General features: G+C 43.9%; 1 protein-coding gene across 1 annotated transcript in view; it reads right to left on the bottom strand.

The window, feature by feature from the left end:
- DENND2B (DENN domain containing 2B) overlaps positions 1–11793 on the bottom strand; it is a 148434-nt gene extending 136641 nt beyond the window's left edge. Inside the window, exon 1 of the mRNA XM_055317683.1 lies at positions 11536–11793. The gene's annotated coding sequence lies outside the window, so the exon portion shown is untranslated. The remainder of the gene's footprint in view (positions 1–11535) is intronic.
- Between the last annotated feature and the right edge of the window lie 1490 nt (positions 11794–13283).

Raw genomic sequence — 13283 nt, 5'->3', positions numbered from 1 at the left:
AACAACGTGCCCCTCCTGGCATTCCCCACAGAGAGCCAATGAAGCAGACAGAAGTGAAGAGCCTGAGAAATACTGAATACTGCATACCCTGTGTCCATTCTGTAGGCAAAGCAACTTTCAGAAGAAGGAGGAAAGTTCTCATGGAGAAGCCTCTACTTTGGGATTTCACAGACAGAAGAGATTTTCCTAGAAAGATTTCAAATTATATTAAAGGTTTTATCACAGGAGCACCTGGGTGGTTCAGCAGTTGAGCATCTGCCTTCGATTTGGGTTATGATCCTGGGGTCCTGGGATCAAGTCCTGCTTTGGGCTCCCTTCAGGGAGCATGCTTCTTACTCTGCCTATGACTCTGCCTATGTCTCTGCCTCTATTTATTTATAAATAAATAAAATCTCTAACAACAGAAAAAAGGTTTTATCAGAGAAGTGCCGCCCTTAGTGGAACTTCCCAAATTTAATGCAAAGAAGATAATTTTATTTCTCTTAAATTTCAAGATAGGGTTAGGAAACAGAGGCAAGAGGAACAGGGGAGAGCCCAGTGTGGACAGAATAAGTGAAGACGGATGCACTACTGCTGATACACTCTCCTCTTAAATAGGAATACAAGGAAACTGGTCAGCTACCAGACCTACCAGACCTACCAACTGGTCAGCTACCAGACCTACCAAGTTGAGGACCCTCACCAATCCTCATTCATTTTCAAAACTACCTCAGCATTCAGCATATCACCTCTTACGTGGTGAACATTCAACAAATGAATGCAGGCATAAGTGAGCAGCTGAACTGAGGGCTTATGGACCCATTATACAGCTTTAGGTGCTAAAAGAACTTAATATGGACTAGAACCAAATGTTCATATCCTATCTATAACACTTGATGCAATATGACCAAAAGATTAAAACTCCAATACTTGGCACAGTATTAGGTATTTAACAGGTCCTGCTCAATAAGTATTGGTTGAATGTTAAATGCTCCAGGCTTTTTCTGCAACCCAAACTCTCAGATCCAGTAGGAGATATTATTTAAAGGTCTGTGTTCTCACTTACATACTGACTTAAAGTTTTTCCTTAGAGATGGAAAAAGATTCCTGAGGATGGAAAAAACTTTTAAAGTATCATACCCCATGCCAATTTACTGGCCTGGTAAGGGTTGTATCAATCTATTCTCATCAGCTCCAGTTGAAAACATGTGGACTACATGAGGCGCCTGGGTGGTACAGTCGTTGAACAACCAACTCTTGGTTTCGGCTCAGGTTGTGATCTCAGGATCCTGGGATGGAGCCCCTCACTGGGCTCCACGTTCAGCCTGGAGTCTGCTTGGGATGCTTTCTCTCTCTCTCTCTCTCTCTCTCTCTCTCTCTGCCCTTCCTCCCACATACATACATACGTACATACATAAATCTAGAAAGAAGGAAGGCAGGCAGGCAAGCAAGCATGCCTGCCTCCTTGTCATTCTAGATTTAAAGTCTTCTAGATAACATTCAAGATCCTTGAGAATCTGGAGTACCTGGCTGGCTCAGTCAGTAGAACATGTAACTCTTAATCTCCAGGTTGTGACTTCAAGCCCCACACTGGGCATAGAAATTACTTAAGAAAGAAAAAGGAGGGTGGCCTGGGTGGCTCAGCAGTTTAGCTCCGCCTTCAGCCTGGGGCCTGATCCCCCGGGATCCAGTCCCACATAGGGCTCCCTGCATGGAGCCTGCTTCTCCTTCTGCCTGTGTCTCTGCCTCTCTCTCTCTGTATGTCTCTCATTAATAAATAAATAAAATCTTTAAATTAAAAAAAAAAAAAGAATCCTCCAGTACCTGGTCTTATCCAGCTTCTACAGCCTACTCTATCTCCCATAGATCTCTTTCATAAACTTGTTGATTCAATTAGGATGACCTAATTTCCATCCTAATTTCTATCCTACACAGCCAACATTTTTTTCTGCGTCTGGGCCTTTGTTGGAGCTATTCCTAGTCACTTCCTATCCCCAAAGCTCTTCCTTGATTCTGAAGGCAGCACTGTATGGAGCAAAGAGAACTGACCCAGGAATCAAAATACCTGGATTCTAGATATGGTTCTAACAAAACCATATGTGCCTCTGGACAAGTCCTTTGCCCCTCTGAGCTCAATGTCCCCGTCTATAGCCAGGAAGATTGAACTAGGTCATCCTAATAATCCTTCCAGCTTTCAAACACAATGGGGCACTTGGGTGGCTTAGTCAATTGAGCAGCCAACTCTTGATTTCGGTTCAAGTCATGATCTTGGGGTCCTGGGATCAGGCTCTGCACTCATCAGGGAATATGCCTGAGGATTCTGCCCCTTCCCCTACTCACACATGCACACCTGCATGCTCTCTGAAATAAATCAATCTTTAAAAAAATAAACAACAAACCCACCTCTACAATTCCTATACTCCCAACGATTCCTATACTCCCAACCAAATTCAATCTTGCCTTCAAGGCCCTCAGTTATTTTCTCTAAGCACTCCAGTCCACACTATTCTCTCCCTTCTTTGAGCTCCTATCTGGAATCCAAAATAAATCAAACAGTACATTCATTCAGCTCAGCTTTCCTAAGCATTTTCTTGGCCAAATATTATGGCAAAGCCTTGGTAATAAATATAAAACCAGGGGTGCCTAGGTGGCTCCGTGGTTGACCATCTGCCTTTGGCTCAGGGATGGAGTCCCACATCGGGCTCCCTGCAAGGAGCCTGCTTCACTTCTCTATGTCTTTCATGAATAAATAACATCTTTTAGATTAGATAGATAGATAGATAGATAGATAGATAGATAGATAGATAGATAGATATCCCAGACCTGGTATGTATCACCTGTGTATCCCTTTTCTCTGCTATTTTTATCCAGGTGAAGTTATGTTAAACATGAAAGTCAAAAGCAAATGACACCACTTACTTATTTAACAAATATTTAAAGAAAACTTAACCACATACTGTCTAAAAAGTAAAGACACCAGTAAACAGATGGACCAACTCCCTCATCTCATGGAGTTTATTTATTTGTGAAAGCAAACAGGAAAAACAGACAAATACATAATATAATTTTAGGAAGGAAAACAAAGGAAGGATTTAAAGGCTTATCAAGAGCAGTTTACATTGGATGGTCAGAGAAAGCCTCCTCAAGGAGATGCATTTGAGCTGACACCTGAATGAAGGAAGGTACAAACTAGCAATATTCAAGAAGAGTATCCCAGGTACAGGACAAAGGCTCTGAGACATAAGAGATGGGGAGGACAGTGGACAGCAGGTCGGAGGACTAGAGGCTAAAGCACCTAAAGACTTGGCAAGTGGGACTCTAAGTGTGATGGGTGGGATTCCATAGGAGGGCTGAAGTAGGGAACAGGCATAATAGGTTGCTATGTGAAGAAGAGACTCTAAAGGGAAGTAGTAGGGGATCCCTGGGTGGCTCAGAGGTTTAGTGCCTGCCTTTGGCCCAGGGCATGATCCTGGAGTCCTGGGATCGAGTCCCACATCGGGCTCCTTGCATGGAGCCTGCTTCTCCCTCTGCCTGTGTCTCTACCTGTCTCTCTTTCTCTGTGTCTCCCATGAATAAATAAATAAAATCTTAAAAAATTAAAATAAAATAAAGGGCAGTAGTAGAGGAGTCAGGACCAGTTAGAGGCTATACACAATCAGTTAAGGGCTTGGCTTTCAGTCTCTAACTGTCTAGATTCACATCCTGGCTCTTCATCTTTTAAACTATGTGATCTCAAGGAAGTTCACTTCTCTGTATGCTTACTTAGGGATATGTCATCTAAGTTTCAAAACCAAAATCAATATAATGCACTAAGCTTTTTTTTTTTTTTTTTAAGCTTTTTCTTAAAGAAAAAAAAATCTTCGGGCAGTCCCGGTGGCTCAGTGGTTTAGCGCCGCCTACAGCCTAGGGCCTGATCCTGGAGACCTGGGATCGAGTCCCACATCGGGCTCCCTGCATGGAGCCTGCTTCTCCCTCTGCCTGTGTCTCTGCCTCTCTCTCTCTCTCTCTCTGTGTGTGTGTGTGTGTGTTTCTCACGAATAAATAAATAATGTCTTTAAAAAAAAAGAAAAAAAAATCTTCAAGGAATGATGTGGATTATAAAATATTCTCAGTACCACTCCATCATCCAACCATCAGCCTCATCTTAGCAGAGACAGTCACAATGGCCAAAGCAGTTACACCACCACCATGCCATTTTCCCTTCTGACTTTGTATATAAACTTTTCTGTTCCCTCTTTCCTAGGAATTTGCCTGGGTAAAAGCCTCTCATACCTGGCAACATGTCATGGGACCCTTGCCCCCAGTCCCCATAGCCCTAAAAATGTCCAGACACTAAAGCCAGAATATTCCTTAAAAACAAAACAAAACAAGCAGCATCACAACTTAGGAGAAAAAGAGAAAAAGAAAATAGAAATAATCCAAATACACATCCAGAGAATCATCTAGGAGGGTTCTTCCCATCAATGTACAGGAGTCACAGTGCCTTCAGCTAGTTGTAGTGAGTATTCATAAAATGACCTCAAGTGATAAAGCATTTCCAATGGAACAAAAGTCTAAGTCAATGAAAAAAAGAATTCTAACTTTTTCATCTCTTTATTCAATTTCCATAGTACTATATGCTCTTGAGTTTTTCTTCCCTGTCCCATTCACCCATCTCCCCACACCTACAATCCTAGTGACCTACCAAGCCCAACATTTTTTTCAATATATATTTTATTTTTAAGCAATCTCTACACCCAATGTGGGGCTCAAGCTCACAACCCTAAGATCAATAATCAAATGCTCTACTAACTGAGCCAGCCAAGCACCTCTTGATGCCACGTCTGAGTCTCATGTCCTGAGTTCTACCTCTGGCCCTCCAGGGATCAGTAACTTTGACAAATGCATGGTAACTAAGTAGGAACTTGAGTGTGGGCAGGGCTGGGCAAGTGATACTGCTCCCAAATTGTCTTTCTTGCTCATATCTAAACCAGGACTAAACAAAAGCCGATAATGTTCTTTAACCAATACCTTTCAGCAAAGTTATTTCAAACTAATTTTGACCACTGAGCTACTCATGAGAATTTCTTAAATGGTCCATCTGAAATAAGATACAAGGTAGCCTCTGCCCACCTCCCATAACTCTACTATCACTTTCTGTAAAAACATTTTGGTCCTAATATGATTCTAATTTAAGACAATGACCTGTCAAAACACAGATGTGGAAAAAAACAGCAAATCAAAACCCTCACAACTGGTATTTCTGATTATTTTGACATTATGGACACAAATGAACACTTTGGCCCTAAATTCCATTTTTCCATGCTCTCCCTAACCCTACAGAGTACTAAATATTTATTTGAAAGCTGGGTTTTCTTCATCTCTAGGTCTCTGTACAGATTTTGGTGTCCACTGAGAAACGAAGCTTTGACATCTGTCCCATACTAGTGCAACGTTTTAAGAGAACTTCCATTCCCCTTGTATCCCAGTGTTAGAATTACTCTGGTTTGTGTAGAAGCCCTTTGGGCCTAAGCACCTAGAATCCACCGTTGGCCAAACCAGACCTTCAGGAAAACCTTCTCCAGATAGTCCTTTCCTAGGTACTTCCTAATGCAGGGAATATTATGCTAAGTGGAGTTCCCGGCAACAGAAAATATAATCTGGGGCACCTGGATGGCTCAGTCTGTTAACTGTCTGCTTTCAGCACAGGTCACGATCCCAGGGTCCTGGAATCGAGCCCTGCACCAGGCTTCCAGCTCAGTGGGGAGTCTGCTTCTCCCTCTCCCTCTGCCCTTCTCCCCTGCTTGTGTGCATGCATGCACACTCTCTGTCAAATAAAGAAATAAATTTTAAAATATATATAATCTAACACAACTGATAGCAAAAATAAGTAACTGGGCCCTGTTTACTCACTAAAAAATATATCCCACATGCTCAGCCTCCTAGTCAAGGATCATCACAGCACCTAGAAGAAAGGGCAGACTGATATGCAAATAGCCACTTCCCAACAGCCACATTCCAGTCAGGAGGTACCCAATACCTCCATTATCCAATATCCAAAGATAACTTCCCATCTAATTTCTTAATTTTACCCACTCACTAATTCATCATCTAACACCTAACATGAAGCATGTGCACCAAAAAAAGAGTAGTAAGAGAACAAACAGATGCTTGAAAGCACTAACCTGGTGCTTTTTCCACAGTGGATATTCAATAAATGGTGAACACAAGAAAGAGTGTATGAATGATACCGATATAGACGAGTGTCCGACAAAACATTCCAAGATGCTTACTCCCTGATGAGAAGTACTTTCTGCTCCACTCCAATTAGCCTTTGGCATGAGGAAGAATAGGGATAAGGGAGGGGGGCATCCACAAATATCTAGATTCAAAGTTGTCCTTAACGAAATTAACATCCAAGATGCCAACTGCACATCAAAAGAAAGACAAAAAGCTACCAACATTTATACCTATCCACTCATAGTAGTTTCCAGAACACTGACAATCAGGGTTCTCAGCATATTCTAATCACCACGGCCCTTTAACCATTAAAACGGGTTTTTATTTCTTATGCTATTAACAAAGGGTTAAGTAGGTTCTTTCTATCGTATTTGCTTGGGGATCCTAAATTCTGGTATAAACAAATGATTCCCACACTTCTGGAAAGGTCCTGATTGGGCTAGTCTGTTACTTTTAGCATAGTCTTACAAAGGCTTTTGTAAGATTCTTTTTAAGCTCTTAAAGAACTTAGGCAAAATTCTTTTGATAATTTTTTTAGATCATCTCCAGAGTTTACATATGTTACACAATGATTCATGCTGATAGGGGGGAAAGTACATTTTATTTCCAAAAGGATCCTTTCACCGAAAGCTGTAATTGCTAACATATCTGATATTGACTTCCTGCATAAAACAAAAAACAAAGCAACAAGTATAATCATAGGTCTAAAAAGAGAGATGTATAAAGAAAAATATAGAGTGCTCAGTTTGGTTAGCCAGACAAAGAGAAAGAAAGGATGGGTCCAGCGGGGCAATCTGCACATTTGGTAGCTGCCACTGGAGACCAGGAAAGACAACTTGTTCACTTTGTGAACATCTGTGTGTTGAAGAGGGATGGGAAAACTGAAAGTAAGAAACATTAAAAGAAAACTCAGCCTAACTACAAGGAGATAATCTGTGATCATCAGTCTGGAAAGCTCAGAAAATGTTTCCTAGAGAGGCTGTGAAACCTCTTGAGAGACAGCAAATCACTTGAGAGAGATTTAAGGATATTTGGAGGCAGAGCAAGTTAAAATGGTCAAATGGTTCTACTCTACTAGGAGATTATATCTGAGTATCAAAAGGATATTCCAGTCCTATTTTTCTAAGCTTTCAGCTACCTTATAAAACCTAAATCACTCCTTTAATAAGCGATAAAAATAACAAATGCTTACCACATATAAAAACATTAACAACGATATGAGTAAGCAATGAACCAAAAAATGCAACCAACATCTCTGACATTTAAATAAGAGCACTGCCAAAGTCACTGTTTGAGACCCCAATTCTCAAAGCTACCTTTAAGAGCATTCTCACAAAAACTCCAAGGAAAAGATCACCAGTCAACTAGAGATTTGCCATTCTCTAGAGGGATTCCTAACTGATTTTCCTTTCTGATCTATAACCACAGGCTACAGATAAAACAAAATGGCTTTCAGGTAACACAAGATAACAAACTTCGAGAAGGAACCAAGGGACTAATCAGGGCATGAACTCTGCCTGGACTGGGGATTACCCTCATCTAGAAGAATTAAAATAACTGAGCTAAGAGATCCCCCTGACATCAAACTCCAGACACTTCTAAATAAAAATGGCAAAGCTGGAACTATTCAACCTATATCTCTGGAGTCTAAATCCCTTACATTTAAGAGGTCACATTCTTCCGAGATCCAAAATCCAAACGGTGTGAGTCCTGTCCTCACACCATTAGAACTGCTGGTGAGAATTTTACTTATCAAAGCCCCATTCAACGGAGTAAACTCTCCAGTTAGAGGCTCTTTAAGGTAAAAATGGGTATAGAGAATGGAGATCATATTTTGGGTTTATATTTTGTATGTTACGAAAAACTATGGTTGACTCTAACATTAATTAAAATAAAAATTCTCTGGTTGACAAACTTGATTTTTCTGCCTTTTTTATTGGGGGGGGGGGGCACAACCTTCCCCGCCCACTATCTGATATTCCTTGCCTAAAAACCCAATCTTCAGAGCACTGACAAGCTCAGAGGAAAAGGCCTAGAGGTGGCACAAGGACGAACCAGACATCTAGATTGTGTTCAAAGTGGGAGACAATTCTAATAAAGTGGCTCCACCCACCACTGCCCTTCCTGAGCCCATTATCTGCAGAGAATCAAAGGGTCTGGCTATAAATGTGGGTATTCAAAGGCCCTGTAAGCTCCCTGGTTGTGTATATGAACAATACAATTAACTGGTAAGAAATGTAGAGGGCGGGGGAAGAGCTCTGCACATCTCTAAATCCGGGCTTTCCTATCCTTTCGAAATTCCTACACAGTTAAATCCCCAAAGGTATCTATTGCTCCTCCATAACAATAAGTGAAATAAATGTGCATTTTTTAAATTTTTTTTAAATTTTTATTTATTTATGATAGTCACAGAGAGAGAAAGAGAGAGAGGCAGAGACATAGGCAGAGGGAGAAGCAGGCTCCATGCACCGGGAGCCCGATGTGGGATTCGATCCCGGGTCTCCAGGATCGCCCCTGGGCCAAAGGCAGGCGCCAAACCGCTGCGCCACCCAGGGATCCCTGTGCATTTTTTTCTAAACTGGTCTTACTAAGAAAGGTAACCTCAACTCATTTTTATCTTGCCAGTACCAAATTTTTAAAATTCAGCCTTTTTTAAGAAACAAATGAATATTGGGGGATATCAGGACACCTCAATTTAAATGAGATCTTTAGGGCAGACCCTGGTTTGGGAGCTTAACTTCACCATTTAGTAAAGGCTCTTAAACAAATTACGACATTGATCTCTGTCCTGGGATAGTCATAAAAGAAAAAAACAAAACAAAACAAAAAACTTTCACCAAAGCATTGCAACACATGTGGGGAATATAAACTGCCAGCCATGTTGCTCCGCATACACATTCCAGTTCAATGTTTGCCTGGTCAGGCCCAGCTCTTTTCCAGATCCCCGACAGCCCTGTGGTCAGTGCAATGAGTTCTTCCCCAGTGAACCAAGCTATTGGAGGGTATGGTAAATGGAGCAGGAATTTAAACACCCAGTATCTTTGCTACCTTCACTTTTTTTTTTTTAACCTTCCTTAATTAAGAACTACATCTTGTACCTTACCTATGATAAGCGTATCACATTGCTGTACCCTGATGTCACACTGATCTTAAAAACATTGCTTTGCCCATCATCCTCTTCTCAAAAACTTTTTAAAGTCAGACAATGTGTATAAGATAAAGTTCCAGCTCCTGAGCCAGAATTCAAGCTCAGAATTCAAGCTTGGCTTCAACTGAACTACCCATACTCATTTTGGAAGAAAGCTGTGGAAGCACAAGCTTTAGAAGCAGACAATCAGGAGTCAGAATTCCAGCTCTACCACTCACTACTTATGTGATCTTGAGCAGGTTACTCATCTTTTGGATTTTCTGTCTTTAAAACAAGAATTCTCTTTCTTGAAGACAAGAATAACAACACCTACTTTGCATCACTAGAGAATGAAAGAGCACAGCTTGTGGCACAGAGTAAGATGCTCAGAAAGTATTGCTTTCCTCACCAGCTCCAATCCACATGATCTGTTCTGTCTTCCTGGAAACTCTCCCCAGCAACTATCTGCCAGTTTTAGGGCCACACTTCGCTCTAAGGCCTAACTGAAATCCCTTCTCTACCATGAAGCCACTCTGGCTCGTAATTATTTTCCCCTCTGAGCTTCTATAATTAATTCTGATATTCTAAGCCAATAGATATAAAATTGTTATTCTTCTCTTATGTGCCACTCCTCTATCTCCAATGAGTCCACAAACCCAAGAGCAAAGTTTTTACTAATTATCAGCCAATTGCTAAGTGTTCCATAAAAAAATACTTTGAAGATAATACCACTTCCCATATACACTTGGACAAATCTCCCCCATGTCTTGAGGAGTTTTTTTTCCCCCCCAAGGGTAATCGTTACTGAATAAATGAAAAAGGAAGTTTGTATCTACATAGTCACAGGGCAACTCTCAGACAAGCCAGCAGAGTCCAGGAGGCCTTTACTTCACTCCCTGCATTCAACAGGCTCCTCTTGAGCTCTTGCTTTGTGTGGTCCTTAATGCAGCCCTGGAGACAGACTATGGAGCAACTGGGTCTCTATCTCTGATCAGCTTTCTGGAACCTAAACCATTTCTGATTCTTTAGAAGCCCCTGTTTCTGAAAAATCTCATTATTGTGAATGGAGTCACCCTCTGAAATTATTACTTGGAGGGAAAAAAACAAAAACGAAAAAACAATAATGTAGTCATTTGGGTTTTAATCTTGTGGCCAGGTCAAGATGGCCAGTCCAAGTGTGTGCAGGTAAGAGATAGCTCAAAATTGTCCTGTAGATGAGATAATGACCTCTTTCCCATTCCCAAGACCCACTTCCCAAACAAGAGAAACACCTGCATAGGGATAAAATCAAGAACTAGACTAAGGCAGCATTCAGGCAAATTTTCTCACTTCGTGAAGAAGGTGCCAAAGTTGTTTTCTTCATGTTCAAGTAACTGTAAACCACATTCATACAAAGATCCTGGGAAAGTAATCTCTTCAGAAACACTTGAAAATGTTCAGTCTCTTGAATTCTACTAAATTACTAAATTCTTGGATAAGGTAGCACAAACATTGGCTAAAGTGTATTCCATTAGTCTTGAGTCCCTTAAAAATACATCTTTAATATTTGGTGCACTTTAGGAGAAGGGAAAAAAAAAAGAGCTAATCGTTCACCAATAGTCTCAGTTTAATTTGTTGAAGTGATGGAATGCAAAGTTAATTTTCCTTTGTTTGAGTTCCGTGTGTGTGTGTGTGTGTGTCCCCCTCAAGGAGCCCGCCTACAAGCTAGCCCGGCTCCAGGTAAGGGCTCGGCGGCAGCGCAGCTCGGGGGACCCCGGGGAGTCCCAGGCCCGCCCGCCGCGCCCGCCCCGCCCGCAGCCTCCGCGCCCCGCAGCCCTGCGCTTCCCCAGACCCGGGGCTCGCTGCTCCCCACCCCCAACTGCGTGGCCCCAGCCCGCCGGAAAGCCGAGCCCGCCGCGGCCGCCCGCCCGGAGGGCAGTCCCCGGCAGCCCCGCGGCGCTGCCCCCCGCCCTGCCCCTCGGCGCCCGCAGAGGCCCCCCGAGTGTGGGCGCCCCGCGCGGATACTCACAGCGCTGGACCTCGGCCGGGGCCGGAGCGCCCAACGGCGCGGAAGGGCTAGGGCGGCAGCGGCGGGAGGGCGCGGCGCGGCGGCCCCGGCGCCCCTCCCGGGGTGAGGGCACCGACCCCTGCCCCCCTCGTCCCCCCGGCCCCCCCCCCGCCCTAGCGGGAAGACCGTCTGGGAGAGCCGGGGCGCGGCCGGACGCACCTACCTCGGAGCCCCCCAGCCAGCCCGGGCGCTCGCACCGACGGGGGCTTGTCTGGAGCCGCGCAGCCCGGGGGAGGAGCCGCTCCGGGAGAGAGGGCGGTGGTCGGGCAGGCATCCGCGCCCGGGGCTGTGGCCGGGCTGGAGGGAGACGGGTGGGAGGGAGCACGGATCCGAGTGCAGGGGGGCGTGGAGGAGGTGTGCCTCCACCCGAGACGGAGAGGGTGGGCTGCCGGAGCCCGGCGGAGGGGTGTGCTCCGAGGCCCTGGAGGGAACAAGGAAACCGCGCTGAGCGTACGGAGCGGGGAGGGAGGGGAGGGGGGGAGGGAGGGGGGCGACCCGGGCTGGGGAAATGGGGGTGGGGGGGCAGGTTGAGGAGTTGGCCCTCAAGCTGGACGGCCCTCACCTCGGCACCATCCGAACAAGAATTGTCTGGATCTGGAGCAAAGCACAAGGGGGTCTGAAACTTTATGTCATTTTCTCATACACACGTGACCCCCCTGCAGTCCAGATGGTTTCAATCACTGGAGGAAAAAAGCGGCTCTGCTGGTATGCATGAAAAGCCGGAGTTGGGAGAGTCTGGGAAAAGCTGCCTGTACAGCTTGCCTGCCTTCAAACAAACCGATGAGCTCTTTCCGTTCTCCCAGCCCTCGGCCTGGGGGGGGGCCTGCAAAACCCAGAAAGACATCACGAGAAGCTACATTTGGAACTGCAGCAGTGGCAGAGACACTCTGAAAGCCGTAGGGTTCCGAGGAGGCTGATCTGCACCAAAAGTTCCAAGGGCATTCGGAGCTTTTGTTTTAAGTACTCCATTTAGCTCGCAAAACCCAAAACTAGAATAGGGTGTCATTAAATAAGCAATGGAATACTAGCAGTGAGAATCTGTGATTTATTAGTGGAATTCTGAAAGACATCGTTAACTCAGTGTGACAATCCACTTGGAAAAGAATAACGCAAACCACTTAAAATCCAAACCCAGACATACTTGGTGGGATGTTAGGAAGTCATGTAACCCAATTTCTCATCCCATGAACCACTAAAAATAGACCTTGATATTGTAATGCATAAAACTGACTTTCACAAACCTAGTTTACAATTTGAAGGAGCAAATGCGCATGAATGAACATAAACAGGCTATGGCCGAGACATGTTTCAAAGACCAAGCCAATTCAATTATCACATATCCTAAAGAGGGAGTTACTCAGCTGTAGGACAAGCATCAAAAATGGGATTTTAAGAGATACCTGGAAATAACTGAATTTCTTCATGATAGAAGAGAAATAGTGGCAAGAAACAAACTCATAAAGGCTATTATTGTTCCTTTGCCCAAAAAGGATATTAACATAAATTACTAGTACTAACTCTTTATCTTAGTAATAGTGGTACCAGAGGATACGTTTGGCCTTTCTAGCAGAAGGCCTTTTACACCGCATGACACAGTTGTCTGTGTGTGAAAAATACGTTAGTACTTGGTCAAGTGAATTGGTTCTCCACTAGGAAAACCCAAGACTTCTGTTGTTGAGGCCCACTGAGAAATACAGGTGATGGTGCACCTGGGTAGCTCAGTGGTTAAGCATCTGCCTTTGTCTCAGGTCGTGATCCCAGGATCCTGGGATCAAGGCCTGCATTGGGTTCCCCTCAGGGAGCCTGCTTCTTCCTCTGCCTATGTCTCTTTCTCTCTGTGTCTCTCATAAATAAATAAATAAAATCTTAAAAAGAAGAGAAAAGGAATACAGGTGACAACCTGAAATGGGG

The sequence above is a fragment of the Nyctereutes procyonoides genome, unplaced genomic scaffold (assembly GCF_905146905.1).
Source record: "Nyctereutes procyonoides isolate TBG_1078 unplaced genomic scaffold, NYPRO_anot_genome, whole genome shotgun sequence".
NCBI lineage: Eukaryota > Metazoa > Chordata > Mammalia > Carnivora > Canidae > Nyctereutes > Nyctereutes procyonoides.
Note: the sequence above shows the minus strand (reverse complement) of the source record. Positions and strands in the feature narration are given on the sequence as shown.